The sequence below is a fragment of the Felis catus genome, chromosome A3, assembly GCF_018350175.1.
Source record: "Felis catus isolate Fca126 chromosome A3, F.catus_Fca126_mat1.0, whole genome shotgun sequence".
NCBI lineage: Eukaryota > Metazoa > Chordata > Mammalia > Carnivora > Felidae > Felis > Felis catus.
In genome coordinates, this window is record NC_058370.1 from 117,673,432 (window position 1) to 117,688,428 (window position 14,997).

At 43.0% G+C, this 14,997-nt stretch overlaps 1 protein-coding gene across 11 annotated transcripts in view; it reads right to left on the reverse strand.

The window, feature by feature from the left end:
* The window catches only part of BABAM2 (BRISC and BRCA1 A complex member 2), a 425,146-nt gene that overhangs the window by 17,942 nt on the left and 392,207 nt on the right, over positions 1-14,997 (reverse strand). The window lies entirely within an intron of this gene.

The following is a 14,997-nucleotide window of genomic DNA, read 5'->3' on the forward strand; positions in this document are numbered from 1 at the left end:
GGTTGTTTTGGCTGTCAAGCATTTTCAAAACAAGTTTTCTTGGTCTCATGACAGGTTGTGGCAAGAACAAGAAAATAAAAAGAGTGGAAGATCCCATGATCGCTGCTCCCAGCTTCCACGTGGGCAAGCTCAGCCTGCACGGTCAGGTTTGCTTTTAGAGTGTGCAGATAAAGCTGGTCTTAGGGCTAATACCACTTCACCAGTGACACCATTTAATAAAGTGATTCCTCTAAGAACTCTCTGGCAGCTGGATAATCATTCCAGTCTGGGAGGAATAGGTCAAAGTCACTCTTAAGCCCAAGGGTGCTGTTCTGCTCAAACCTACGCCCTGCGTTGTTTTAAATTTCACCTCATGTTCCGTGGACAAATTATTCTTCTGAAACTGAGGTTAAAAGCCATCTGCTCTAAGGTGGATTTTTCCATCTCAACCACAGAACACTTGGCAAGGGTGGGGCAAAGAGATCAGCAAGGAGGCACCAACGGGGAGGGCCAAGATCAAACTGGCCTAAGATAGTGCCACTAACTCCCTACCAGTGGCGATCTTGCTCTTAGGGGCTTAACAAACTCTGCCTCAAGGAGAGAATGAGTCAAGCATAAAGCTGGGTATGGCAGCACCAAAGGACACACAGCCAGATGGAGACCTGGAGACGACTGTGATCAAGTACCCAGAGCAAATGTTCAACTAAACAAGTCTGCTGGGAATTTCACATCCCCTAAATTATTCCTGAAGAGCCCAGGAGCACAGACCCAGACTTAAGTTTAGACTCAAATTCTGAATATTTGTGTGACCTTGGGCTTCCTTTCTTGGGTCTTCTTTGCTTCACTTTCAAAGCCAGGCAGCTGGATTGCCTTCCAGCTCCAATGCTGTGGTCCTCAGACTCACCAGAGCAGGGAGTATTTGGTCAGTTACCATCACACCTGCCATGGCCATCTCAAGTCACACCACAAGGGACAGCTGAAGTTCCCACTTTTAGCAATGCTCCTGGAAGAAAAACTCTCTAAAAGAGGGCTCGCTCTTATTTGGTGAGACAAGTTCTCAGACCACGGAGGCGGTCTTCACTCTGCCAACTGTCCTCGAGAATGTTCTGAAGAAAGAGGGTGGGAATATGAGAAGACTGGTCCAAGACACCTTTCCCCACATCACCCCTACTCCCACCCCCAAACACACACAGGGACACCTGCCAACATTTAACATCTCTACCCAGGAAGCGACTTGAAGGCACTGCCTACAGCCTGCTGTGCAAGCCTACGCTACCCAAGAGAGAAGCCTAGAAGACCAGTGGATTCCCTTTCCCCAATAAGGCACACAGCCTGTTCTGACTGGTTCTTGGGCTGTCCCTCCACACAGGATGGCCAATGGGATTTAAATTTCAGATAAGCAACAAATAACTTTTTAGTATAAGTGTGTCCTAAATACTGCACAGGATCCACTTAACACTAAATTATTTGGTCTCTGAAATCCCTGGGCACTGAAGTGGCAAAGAAGGGGTGCAAAGACCCAAGACAAACATTCCTCTACTGTGTTCCTCCAACGTGACCATAGAGCTTAGGGTCTACTGCCTTTGTTATTGTTTCCAAGACCAAGAAGGTTCTATTATGACTTCTACATCTACACCAAGGCAGACCACTGTACAAAGAGTTACCTGTCTTAGGGTGGTTAATAACAATGGTTATCATTAGGTGAACACCAACAATATTCCAGCCATTCTATAATCGGGCTCCCATTTAACATTCACATTCCTCTGTGAGAGAGAACTGTTAACCTTAATGTACAGATGAGAAAACCATCTACAGCGGTAAGAAAATACTACTACAATGTGGTAGAACCAGGATTTGAATCCTGGTGGGTCTGATTCCAGAGCACATGTTCCCTCCACCCTGCAGAACTCTGCTACCTGCCTCTTTTCTTTCTCTCCTGCCTCATCTACTGCTACCCTCTTCTGTGTATACAGTGTAGACGGGGTGTACCGGTGTATATGGTGCTACATGCTATTCCGAACCCGCCTGCTTCCTGGCCTCTGGCAAGTCTGTTCCCTCTGGCAGGAACGTCCTCCCTTTGTCGCACTGTTACCCATACTCCAATGTCAGCCTCCTCGATCTTGGGCAACAGACATCCTTCCCTCTCCTACTGCATTCCACCTGCACATTGCACGTGTTGCTGCCTTATAAGACAGCTATTTATGTAGAATTTCCACCTTACCTCGGTTCAGTGAAGGCAGGGATTGAGTCCCACACATCACTTATCAAGGTGCATGATACCTACTTTGAGTTCAGTAAATATTTGCTGGATGAGTGAATGAATGAATCAAAGGGCACCGGTGATCTGGAGAGAACCGAATCAGACCATCTGCCACTATAAATCCACACCGGGGCATGCCGAACCTGAGCGTCAACCAAGGCTGACAGCCTAGAGACTCTACAGTTCTAAACAGAATGCTGAGCTCAGCTGCCTGGCAGATTTGGGATAACTCAGGCAGTCAATCTGAGGAAGAGAGGCAGGGTAGTATTAGAGGCCAGAATGTAGTCGAAAAGTCAGGAAACCGGAGGTGAAGTCTCAGTTCCCATACCATGTTACCCTGTGACCTTGGATGAGTCATTTTCATGTTGCAGGGCCTCAGCTTCATAATCTATCAACTAGGTATAATGGCAGTATTGATCTCACAGGGTTGTTAAGAGAATTATAGGAATTAACATATATGAAGCATTTGGAGTTATGCTGGTACAGTGTAGGCAGCCAGTACACATTTATCCTCCTCCTCCTCCTCCTCATCATCTATAAGATGATCAGAAGAAACTGCGTGATCCACTATCATTTATGCTGAGACGACAACAGTCATGCGTTTACATATATGTTCTTGTAAATTTCACTTTTTTTTGGACGACAGGAATAATGACCATTTAAAGATGATATGCTCCTTAAAATGATCAACAATGGAAAATTCTGGTCTCCTAAATTTTGATTTTTGATTTGTAGAAGAGCGACAGAGCTTCCTGCTTTGCAATTCTGACTCATACTCAGGGTGCTAAGTAGTTAATGCCATGGGTGGCCCCACTGCCAGAATGGAATCTCAACTGGTGATGAACCGCTCCAAGATTGATCAGCAGGCTTTGTAGTTGGGGCTTTTCAAACTGGGTGTGTTGTGTGTCTCTTGTGCTTTGCACATACTCTGTATGTCATATATATAACTCCTAAGTGTTTTCCAAATGAAGTACCAGCAATAACTTAACGGCAGAAACCACTGTTACGCTGGGTTCTTACAATCATGGCTACTCTGAAGCCTGCTCTCCTGACAGCCACAGCATCTCCACCTGGAAGCCCAGCCCTGACCACCCAGGGCACACAAGGAGACAAGCCCCTTTTTCTCCTCAGAAGCGACTCTGGATTAAGGGCGACCCTCGATCACTCCAGCTTCGCTTCTGCTTTCTTGGCTTCCATTTTCCATTAGGCATGACTAAGTGCCAGCAGTTCTGTCTGTCTGGGAAGATAAGAGTCACTGGAATTTTTCATCCTCTTCTCCATGTGCAGCCTTCTTGCTAGTTTGGAGGCCAAGAAGCAGCATCTATTCTTTGGCCCGTTCCATTACGACACCCCCTTTCTTCTTTCGTCCACTGATTCTCGTGATACATTTGGCCACAGGAATATTTAGTTCCCTCAAAGGTACTCAGTGCCAGGTCTTTATCCTCCCAGAAGAACTATTTCTGCTCAAGAATACCCTGGGCTTTCTGGAGCACTTGGGTGGCTCAGTCGGTTAAGCGTCCAACTTCGGCTCAGGTCATGATCTCGTGGTTCATGAGTTTGGGCCCCACATCGGGCTGTGTGCTGACAGCTCAGAGCCTGGAGCCTGCTTTGGATTCTGTGTCTCCCTCTCTCTCTGCCCCTCCCCTGCTCACACTCTGTCTCTCTCTCTCTCTCTCTCTCTCAAAACTAAGTAAACCTTAAAAAAAAAAAGACAACCAGAAAAAGAATACCCTAGGCTTTCCCCATGGCCACAGCATCCCTCAGCCCCCAAGTGAGCCGTGAGGAAGAAGGCCAGGCCACACACAGGGTAGGTGGCTGGGTGTGTGCATGCAGGCATGCTAACCTCCAGCCCTTGATGTCACTCCTGTGAGCAAGGAAGCAGGAAACAGACTGAGTAAAGGTGAGAGGTCAGAGGTGGCTTGGGGCACAGCGTTCTAATCATGGTACTGTATGGTCTTGAACAACTGCTTCCAGGAAATGAGAAAGATGAACTGAACTGCCAAGTCCATGCTCGCTGCTGTGCCAAGCGTTTTATACCAATTATTTCATTTAATTCCCAGCACAGTGGTTCATGCCTACTGTACTCAACCTTAGCTGTACGAGATGGTTTCTAAGGTTCCTTCCAAGCTCCGTGTGCCAAGACTGGTCCCCACTGTCACACCTACCTTCCTGGATACACTTGTGCTTGGCTGCCCAACTTTGCTCCACTCTTAGCAATTTTGCCAGTCTCTGAGCAGTGGTGACTGCCCCAATATCTGCTCCTTGTTTCTGCTCACCTCTATAAATCTGCTACTTCAACAAGTCATGAGACTTATTTTCACAGGTGGCCCCCGTCCAGAATGATCCGACAAAAGATAAGACAGAATCCCACTTCTGAAGAAACAAGGCCTCTGCTTGTCATTAACGATGTGCCCAGAATGGATGGTCCTGACTGTTCTTTGCTGCTTCCTTTTTTTTTTCTAGAACTCATGCCTTAATGTGAAGTGATAGAAACAAGCAGCTTGGCCCTCCTGCCTTGGCTGGACTCCACATCACACGTGACAGCCCTGAGCGGCCCTGGCGGCACCTGTCAGAAACCAACACACACATCTGAACAGTCAGGCCTAATTCCCAAGAAGCTGTTTTAACTTGACATCCGAAAATGTATTACATCTAGAAGTATTTTACTGGGTGTGTGTTCAGGGCATATGTGTGCATGTTCTGCAACTGAGGTGTTCTATAAATACCAGATATGGGTTGTAGAAAAAAGCATCACGTACAGAGCGTACTTAATTCCATTTAGTAATGTTTTCAATTTGTGTCTGACCTCTGGCAACAGAGGTGGAATTTTCTCAACATGAATAAAAAAGTATGCTAAGCACATAATTTACACACAATTTTCACTTAAAATCCCAAAAATATGCTGGAACTTGGTGACCATCAGTTACCAGCCCAGTGCTTTTAGATGAGGGTACTGAGGCCAAGGTGAAGTTTCCTTCCCAAGATCACACGGGCAATTGATGAGAGTGCCCAGATCAGACCCAGGTCTCCTAGCTCCCAGGCCACTCTTTTTTTGCATGGTCTTTAGTTACTGTTACATTTCTTCTTCCAACAGTTCAAAGGCAACTCTGCTTCCAGTGCTAAGTGTATGTTTCTACTTTGATATTCTATAAAAATCCCAAACCAATTCTCCTATCCTTTGCTTTCAGCTCTGTAAGACATCTATTTTTCCAAGGAAGAAAAATACGTGACCATAACTCACAAACAAGGAGGTAGCTGTCCTTGGTTATCAGATTTTCACAATGGCTGGGTGGGATCATCAGAATCCTCGCCTGAGCGCTTGGTAGCATTCGAACAGTATAACAAAGTTCACGTCCATGACAAAGATGAACTGATCTTCCAGCTATTCTTTTCATGTGCAGTTTCTTCTGGCTTACACGATGAGACCAGAAAGTAAACCCTAACCCTGTTTTCCACTGAGAAAGCAGGATGGAAGGACGGATCCGAAGGGGGTGGGGTGGGGTTCAGTCCTTAAAGCAGACCTCAGAAGGGCCAAAGAGTGGAATCAAAAGAAGCCAGGGACACAGATGCAGGGCCTGTAAAAGATGGCCTGAGGGGTCCTGCCCGAGGGGAGTAAGGAGGCTGAGCTGGGCTGTAATTGCTCTGTTCCTGGTACGGCCTGGTTCGTGAAGGCTGGAAGGATGGTAAAACAGCTCCGTCGGGATGAGGGCTGTATTAGCAGTAATTGATGGCCAGGATTTTTAAGGGAGCTTATCATTTCACAGCAACAGATGTCAGGTTCTAATAAATAACATGTTCTCTCTGACCTACGCAATTTGGAGAGGATGCCTGGACGCCAGGCAGATCTGGATTCCTCTCCATCTCCGTTGCTCTCTCTTCTGAAAGGAAAAACAAACCAAATCCCTTGAAGATACTTTTCAAAATGATTCTCTCTGAGAGTTCAAGGATCCAATAATTCCATGTTATTTATTTGCTTTACTTTTCTCTTCACAGCGTCTACGTTTCTAAACCCCTGGAGGGAAAGGCGTGCTCGCCCACGCAGGAACCCAGGGCATGTGGGTGAGGGGAAGGCTCGGGGACCTCGGCCTTCCTCAGTTCCAGCCTGGTTCTGTTCCTGTCTTCCCAGGGCACTCTGATGGCCCAAGCTGTGCTGGCTGGACCAGAAAATTCCCTCTTCTCTTCAGAGGGGAGTTCAGCTAAGATGAGACTGGGTTTGGGATTTTTTAAAGGGAATTCTTCCAAGGGAACTTAAGGCAAAATAAAAGAATAAAGAAAACCCATGAATCATAGCAACATTGGAACTGCAGGTTCTATCACTGTGGCACAGCACCCTGAGAGGCCAAACCTGGTAGCTTTGCCTGCCTCGGTGCCCTCCCTTCTGCCAATGACTCTTTCGGCCCAGAGCAGCTCGCTTCTGTAGCTGCTCCCCCTTGCAGAAGGGCTGTGGGGGTGAGCAATCACAATTGGGCACAACCCTTACCTTTCTGGTCATCTCCCTACCCTTGGGTGCAGATGGGGGTTCCAGAAATATGGCTATAAACAGGAGGAGGGATGGGGCCCAGGGAGGTAGGGGGGAGAAGGGGAGGTAGCGGTCCAGGGGGAGGGAGGGTGGCAATGTCCCCATCAGGGTTTTCCGTAACACTGATGGGTGTCACACATGTCAGGGTGTCCCTCTGGCCAGCTGACCAAGCACGGGGACTGCAGAGAGAGGCCTGACTCTGCAATGAAATCTCAATAGGAGCAAAGCATAATTTGAGCTGCCTTAAGGAGCTACCCACAAGGAAGCAAAGAAGTAAGTGATTAATTTCTGGAAAGACAAACACATATAACAGGCTGACATTATAACCACTTACACTTCACCAACACCCCTCCCTGAGTCTTCCCCTAGTCCCAAAGAATTCTCAGGCCTCAGGGCTCCTGCGACCACACCATGTACTAACCTCTTTGAACTGGGGTTTCCACACTGAGTTCCATGGCACCTGAGGGACCCGAAGAGGCCTCGAGCCACAGTAAGGGTGGGGATGGGCAGCAAATCAGGTGGGGACATCTAACCCCCTTCTCTTGAATCAAGGAGAGGAGATCTATTTTTATTGGGTGTATTTAGAGGACGGATGCCCAAGACTGATTGAAGCATTTGGCAGCTAATGACAAGTTTGGAGAAAACTGTGTCTTTGGGAATATATAGGTATTAACAGTGAAAGATTCCTGAAATAGTCCAGAATGTACAATCTTTTAAAAACCCTTGAAAGAGAAAATTATTCTGCAAAGACAACTGGATGACAAATTATAAAAGTGTGCATGGCGAAGAACATATGGTGAATTACGGACTGCTTTGGGACCATTTGGATAGGTTTCTAAATAAGAAAATAACAACTCTCTGACCTTGAGGCAAGAAGGGAAACAACAAATGGTTTTAGGAGGTTCATGAATTACTCCCATGTGTTGACTGAGAAGCTATTTTTTGAAATATTCTTTAAGTGATTCCATTTATATAACGGGTTTTATTTGTGACAAGCCATTGCAGTGAGTGGTTTGGGGTTAAATCCTATTCTCAGATACTACTTAGGCCTCTAGAATCAACCTGATGTTTTACACAATGAAGCTCATGGAAAACTCACTCCATCTACTCACAGATTTATCAGACTAGAAAGGATTACAAAAAAAAATCATCTGATTCATTCATCTAGACAGATCTAAAGCTGTATACAAGATACCAATGTAGGTAACTAGTAAGTTCAGTTTTTTGTTTTGTTTTTAAAGTGATAGTTGGTTTTATGTAGATTAAACAACTGAAGTATGGATTTTTCCAACTTTCTAACCTGGCCTGCCTGGCACCAAGAAGAGACAGCCATAGGTGATGGTGTGCATAGACGGGGCAGCCTAGAATCTAAGAATCTCTGGCCAAGTCACTGAGGCCAGGGGACTGTTTAGTTGGGTGCAGTGCTGACTCTGCTATCCTTTAATTAAAAATCTTTTTCCCTACAGGGATAGTGACATTAATAGTGAACATCGACTGAATGCTCACGACATGCCAGACCCTACGCTGGACAACTCACCTACACTACCCTGTGTGGGAAGCAGAATTCTAAGATGGCCCCTGAGATTTCTCACCCCTTGTATAATAATCCCCAGTACTATGAAAATGTTGGATTTCATTTCTATGGTTTCATGTTATGCTACATGAAACAGATGACTTTAAGAAAGGGAGATTAACAGTAGGACTGACCTAATCAAATGAACCCTTTGAATGATCTGAGTCCATAAGTCAGTGACACCAAAGTCAGAGATTAGAAACAGTAGGATTTGATGCACCACTGCTGGCTTGATGATGTGAAGGGGCCACATGGCAGGAAATGGCCTCCAGCTGACAGCCTGTAAAGCAACCAGCACCTCAGTCCTACAACCACAAGGAACTAAACTCTGCCAACAACCTGAATGCGCTTGGAAGAGGCCCTGGGCCTCAGATGAGAAAGCAGCCCCAGCCAACACCTTGACTTTAGTCATTTGGGACCCTGAAAAGAGACCCAGGAAGGTTGTACCAGACTCCTAATCTATAGAAACTATGAGATAATAATTTGTGCTGTTCTAAGTTGTTAAGTGTGTGGTAATCTCTTAGTTAATAATGGAACACCATACACACCATTTGATACTCATAATCACCCTCTAAAACTAGATTCCCCACTTAATAGATAAGGGGACAGACTTCAGGGAGATTATGAATTTGCCCAAAGTCACACAGATAGTGAGTGGCAGAGACAGGTTTCAACCCAGCTGTCCTGACTTCAGGGTCAGTGTTCTTAACTGCCACATGCATTTCCTCTCTGTATTTATGTTATTCAAGTGCCAGGCCTCTGAGGGGGTTGAGTCAAACAAGTGGTAAACAGAAAGGGGAACTGTATCTGTCTGCCTGGGGACAGATGTACAGAAAGTCAGAGGCCCTGTGTTGAGCCCTGACTCTATTAGAAGCTAGCTGTGTGCCCTCAGGAAAGACACTTAATCACTCTGAGCCTAAGTTTCTTTATCTGCATGAAGGACAGTGAGGATTTCTACACTGTACACCCCCCCACCCCCTCCACAGGGCTGCTGAGATGATCCCATGAAGGTGTGTGAGGGTGCACTGAGAATGGTGAGGTCCACAGAGCAGGCAAAGGTGCCTGGATGGCATATGCAGGCACAGCTTTGACTTCAGCTTCCATCTTAAGAAGCTTGAAAAAGGAGAACAAATTAAACTGAAAATAAATAGTAGAAGTAACCAAGAGAAAAGCATAGATTAATAAAATAAATAGCTTTCTTTGTAAAGATCAGTAAAAATGATAAATCCCTAGCTAGACTGTTCTAAGAAAAGGGGAGAGAAAAGAATAGAAACTTTCACTATAAGGACTGAAAGAAGTTCTATCATTAGAGCCCACAGATATTAAAAGAAAAATGAGGGAATATTATCAACAATCTCATGCCAATCATTTCAACAACTTAGACAACTTACTTAAAGGAAACACTACTTGCTAAAACCAACACAAGAAAAAATGGTGAATATCCCTGTATTTAGTAAGGATTTCTTTGAATTTCTTCCCATAAATAAAACTCTATCAAACATTAAAAAAAAAAAAACCAGTGCCAAACCTACACAGACTCTTTCAGAAAACAAAGGTGGAAGGAAAAATTGCCAGTTCATTTTATGAAGCCAGCATGGTGCTTTTATCAAAATCTGACAAGGACAACAGAAGAAATTTCAAATCAGTATCACTCACGAACATGTAAAAAATTTTAACACACTGTTAGCAAATCAAATCTAATAATCTAAAAAAGGATAAAATATCATGACTGAGAAGGCTTATTTACCCCTGGAATGCAAGGTTGGTCCAATATTCAAAAACTAATTAAGGTAATTTATCACTTTAATAGAATAAAGCAAAACCATAGGATCAGGCCAATAGATACAGAAAAAGCATTCTACAGAATTCAACACCCCATTCACGATGAAAACTCTTAGCAAAGTGGTAATATAAGAGGACTTCTTCGTGTGATAGAGACATCTATATAAAACTTACTGCTAACATCAGCCCTAATGTGGAGACATAAGGCCAGATATCTGATCTTACCACTGTGTACTAAACTGCAGATGCCAGCCAGTGCAATTAGGTAAGGAAAAGAAATTTAAAGCCATAAAAATTATAAAGTGAAAATAAAAAGTAAAGCTGTAAGAAGTGATATGATTGTTTATGTAAAAAATGCTAAGAAAACTATAAAAAAGCTACTAGAATTTAGTACTAATTGTGAATTTAGCAATGTGACAGGACACCAGGTCAACACAGAAAAATTGTCTGTATTCCTATATACTAGCAGTAAGACAGAAATAAAATCTAAAAAAACTATCATTTGCAATAAAAGTAAAATCACTAAAAAAATACACAAGCTTTCTACACTGAAATCTCAAAACACTTTTCAGAAAAATTAAAGAAGACCTAAATAAAACCCTATTCATTGACTGGAAGATTCGATATTGCTAAAACGCCAATTTTCCCCTGGCTGATCTATAGATTTAACACCATCTCAACCAAAACCTCAGTGGGTTTTTTTTTTGGGGGGGGGGGGAAATGGAGTTGGAATTGGCAAACTAATTTTAAAATGTATGTGGAAATGCAAAGAACCCAGAATAGCCAAAACAATCTTCGAAAACAACAAAGTTGAAGAATTTACGTTTCCTGATTTTAAGAAATATTGGTATTGGTATCCAAACAGAAAAACAGACCAATGAAACAGAACAGAGTATCCAGAAATAGACCCACTCATATGTAGTCAATTTATTTTGACAAAAGCATGAAGGTGATTCAATAGAGAAAGAAAAGTTTTTTTCAACACATGTTGCTGGAATACCTGGATATATATAAACAATTAACTTCAGCCTTTACCTCATACCATACACAGAACTTAATTTGGGATGAGACGGATCAGAGACCTCAATATCAAGCCAAAATGAAAGCTTCTAAGAAAAAAATGTTGAAGAATCTCTTCATGACCTCGTGGTCGACAAATAATTATGAGGCTACGAAAAGCATTAACATAAAAAGAAAACACTAATAAAATAAATTTCATTAAAAATAAAACCTTTCTTGTCATCAAAAGACATCATTAAGAAAATGAAAAGGCAAGCTACAGATTGGGAGAAAATACTTGTAATACATAAATCTGACAAATATATAAATAACTCCTAAAACTCAATAATAAAAAGACCAACAACCCAATTAAATATAGGCAAAATTTGAACAGATGCTACTTAAAAGAAGGCATACAGGGGTGCCTGGGTGGCGCAGTCGGTTAAGCGTCCGACTTCAGCCAGGTCACGATCTCGCGGTCCGTGAGTTCGAGCCCCGCGTCAGGCTCTGGGCTGATGGCTCAGAGCCTGGAGCCTGTTTCTGATTCTGTGTCTCCCTCTCTCTGCCCCTTCCCCGTTCATGCTCTGTCTCTCTCTGTCCCAAAAATAAATAAACGTTGAAAAAAAAAAAAAGAAGGCATACCAATAAGCACATGAAAAGATGATCAACATCATTAATCATCAGGAAATCAAGATTAAAAAAACACAACGAAACCTCATTTCATCCCCTCTGGAATAGCCAAAAATAAAAAGACTGACAATACCAAGTGTTGGAGAGGATATGGAACAAATGGAACCCTGTATATTGCCCATGGGAGTGTAAAGTGGTATAAAGACTTCATAAAAAATTTGTCAGTTTCTTATACAGTTAGTCATACACATACTCCCAACCCCAGTTATTTACTCAAGAATTGAAACCATATGTCTGTGAAAAAGGCTTATATAAGAATGTTCTTTAGCAGCTTAATTCATAAAGTCCCCAAACTGGAAACAACCCAAATATATATATGCAGACGAATGGATTAACAAATTATGATATATTTCTATAATGGAAATTCCTCAGCAGTAAAAAAGGAATGCCATAACCGATAATTTTAAAATAATTATACTAAATACAAAAAAACACACAAAAGAGTATGATCTGTACTATTCCATTTATAAGAAGTATCTAGAAAAGACAAAACTAAGACATGTGATAGAAATCAGACAGTGTCTGTCCTGGCGATGAGGAGACTAATTGGAAAGGATAGAAGGTAACTTTGTCAAAACTCCATCAAAAGACAGTCTTAAACCTGTCCACTTTGTTGCATGTACATGACACTGTATGTAAATTACACTGCAATAAATATCTTTCAAAAGATATCTACACAAAGCCCCTGCCTTCAAAGAACTCACAATTTAAGGAAAGGAAACAATATAAAGATGTGAAAAATCAAAGGATAATACAAAAGAGATTTCACAGCAGTACACCTGGTCCCTGACTTACAATGGTTCCACTTAACAATCTTTTGACTTTACGATGGTGCAAAAGCAACATGCATTCAGTAGAAACCGTACTTTTGAGTTCTGAATTTTGATCTCTTCCCAGGCTAGTGACAGGCGGTAGGATTCTTGTGATGCTGGGCAGAGGCAGTGAGCTGTAGCACCAAGTCCACCCCTCGATCACGAAGGTGAACAACTGATACACTTATACGAGCATTCTGTCCTCACACAACCATACTGTCTTTCACTTTCAGTACAGTATTCAGTAAATTATGTGATATATTCAACACTATATTATGAAATAAGCTTTGCGTTCAATGATCTTGCCCAACCGTGGCTAATATAAGTGTCCTGGGCACATTGAAGGAAGTGCAGGGCTAAGCTAGGATGTTGGATAGGTTAGGCGTAGTAAATGCACTTTCTATTTACGAATGATATTTTCAACTATAATGATGGGTTTATAGGGACATGACCCTTTCGTAAGTTAAGGAAGATCTGTACATGACCAACAGTCAACTGAGACTAGGAAGAGTGGAAGAAGCTGCCTGTGTATTAGCATGGATGGGGAAAACCATAGGGAAGAACACTGAAGGATCTGAAGGAACAGAAAGAGGGCGAGGGGAAGGGGTGAGCAAAGGCAGCAGTGGAACAAAGCAGAAGCTAAACACAAGAGTCTTTCATATGTCCACTCGTTGACTGACCCTTCATATCAGGTCCATCCAATAGGGAGGAGTACAGTCTTGTTTTACAGGATGAAGTTCAGAAAGATTAATGGCCCTGCCCAAGGCCGCAGAGCTTATTCGATTAGAACCTGTGATAGGAGCTGGGCATGCGTGACCCCAGAGCCTGTGCGCCGTCATTAGAGGGCATTTTTCTTGTGAGGACAGAATTTGCCGGACAGCCATGCGCAAGAAGCACATGTCATAGGAAAAGCTCGGATCAGTGCCAGAAAGCGTCCTTTCTGAGTTCACATGTTTAGAACTTTGCTCTACAGGAGGGAATAAACAGCTGACTCCACTCAGAGAGCTCTACTGCTGTTCATAAACCGTGAGAGTGTTTATGTCATGGGCAGAGCTCTCCAAGTGAATTATAGCCTTTTACGCACTGAGCACATACAATATTTTCAGAGGACAAAGAAACAGGGCGTGGAAGGAATGCTACAGTTGACCTTTCTCTCTTTCTGTCCTTTCTCTCCAACCTTCTCCAGCAATCTTAAGCCTATCCTGCATGGACAGTTCTCTGATTGTGTTTATCCATTACCTGCCTTTCTGACACAACCCAGGAAAGTTACTCACTTCAATTTAAGAAGCGAGCTTTTAAACTATTTCTTCTTCCTAGGATGAGTGGCTGGCTTTCTCTTTTATTACATTTAAAATGAATCCATCTTCCCTACAGTAGAAAGCAGATTTTTTTAACGTTACTTCAGATGTTTTCTTTAGACTGGTGTTAACATAAAGCAAATGTCTCTTGCATCTCTGAACCAATCTGTTAAGATAAACAGGCTTCACTTACGATATTCCTATACTGAAATCATAGGCTCGTGGTCTGCAACTCCTTAAAGACTCAATTCATACATGCCAAAAGGTCTAGTTCAGAAACACACACACACACACACACACACACACACACACACACACACACAGCTTTGCCATGGAAACCACAAGGACATGTCTGGTTCAGTCCATAGCACGTACCACAAATAACAGCCCATCTTCTAAGGGCAGATCTTGTATATACACAGGGAAAGCCCAGACAATTAAACAACTGCAATACCTCAAACATAAAGCTTACTTTTTAATCCCTTTCTTCAAGTCTATTTCAAGATACCAAAGTCTCAATGATTGTTCTTAGGTACATTTGATTATGTCTGTTGTTTTCCTTAAACACAATTTCAGACTTGGACATCATGGATAAAAACGGAAAATACAGGGAGAAAGGGCACACTGAAGTTTCAGATAACAACAATTCTGGATTCCACATGAGTCTGGGAAGGTATGTGTTTCTACAGAAAGCAGCCCTGTCATTATTTAACAGAGCCCCAATCCTGATTAGATGGAGGCTTTGTACTACAGAAAGTACAGGGGATGCCAGTAGGCACCCTGGGGAGGGTGTCAGGGAGGGGAAGCAAGAGCAACAGGTCCTACTAATCGAGAACATTCTAGGTCTGGAAGGCCAGGTTTTGTCAGTACTTAAAACTGTCAGAAGTTTGGTATGATAAAGACTTTGATCTCTCTTGCTGGGCTACAAATTCCATGAAGACGTGGACAACTTTCAATCTGTTTATCGCTGTATCCCCAGCATGGAGCTCACTGCCATGGGGGAATGCTCAATAAACAGAGAAGGAGTGAAGGAAAAGGATGCTTAATAAGTATTCTTCATTTGTGTGATTCTGTGAATTTCATCA